Genomic DNA, 1,404 nt, shown 5'->3' on the forward strand with positions numbered 1-1,404 from the left:
TAGTCCAATTTCCACCGGCACCCTGTCGGTGAACAGCACCGATGGCGGTCGTTGTTAACCCGGGCCTCGACCGATCCGGTATGGATCGCATATTTGGTTCGGCCAGATTTTTACATCGGATGCCCTTCCTGACACAACCCTCTGTATTTATCCGGGCTTGGGGCCGGCACAATGAGACCCTGGCTATGGCCCCCCCGTGGCTACATTATTATACTTTAAAAATGAAGAAAACCTATTCAACCAATTAGTGTAGAGTATTGCATAATTAACAGAGGTGATACAAATATTAATTCCATTCAATTATTCCTAAGCGCGTCCAGCAATCACAAAACACTAACATTAATCATTATTTAATAATTATCAGGGAGGAATAGTGATCTAGTACGATGAGAACAAATGTAAACAATTTGAAGGTCTAGAAACAGAAGTCGATTACTCAAACTTTTTTGTTAACTTATTGTACAAGAAATTGTTTTATTTTTATCATCATTTAAATGTGTTTTAAATTGTTAATCCAAATTGTAGTTTACAGATAACCTTTTTGCCTCTTTGAAACAGTTGTTCAGTGTTTTATCACCCGTTTCCTTGCCCAAACTAGGATGAGGGGGTTTAGGATACACTGTCCCTGGCAAGAAGGAAGGGTGCTGTTTAAACTGAAAACATTTCCAAATGGTTCATTACAAGACATCTCTAATGAACTTTTCCAGTTTGTTTCTCTATTTGAATGTAGTAATCTTCCACTTGTGTTTTCAAATAAATGGAGCATGGCAAGAAGCGGTCCTCTGAGAAAAAGGATGATGGCATTTTCCCCGTCATGCTTGTTTTATGCATAAGTAACTGTGCTTGTTGGTGTGGTCATTTACTGAGTTTTTCTCTCTAGTGTCTAGGTGAATTTTTCCTGATGTTCTTTGGTCCTTCAAGCCAGATCACAACATATCTGCGTCCCTGGTAGCGAACCCGGAGATCAAAGACTGTGGACAGCCCATCAGAAAGGACTCCGAAAGAAAGCCCCCCCCGTTGTGAATTCTACACCGGCTAATCTACCGGTGTAGGTACCACATGTGCTCGGCCTGCAAGATCGGCTTGGGGGCTTGCGACTTGATAACGTGTAAGATTGCGATTGGTCCAGACCACTAGACCACCATCATGTGACATTGGATATGACACACATGCGCCATAAAAGTGCACTGAGTCTTCCCGAGTAAACAACGGAGGAGGTCCGCACAAGTACGCAAAGACTCACAAAAGGGGGCGCATTATTTGCAATCAACCGCAAAAACCTTGACAATGAAATAATCCGATCTAAGGGAATCATCATAGGATAGCAATCGTATTTTAATAGAGAAATCCGGCTGGGAAGCGTTTGTGCTAAATTGGGTGCTTGTGAGTAGCACGCTAGTTTGT

The sequence above is a fragment of the Oryzias melastigma genome, linkage group LG8 (assembly GCF_002922805.2).
Source record: "Oryzias melastigma strain HK-1 linkage group LG8, ASM292280v2, whole genome shotgun sequence".
Taxonomy (NCBI): Eukaryota; Metazoa; Chordata; class Actinopteri; order Beloniformes; family Adrianichthyidae; genus Oryzias; species Oryzias melastigma.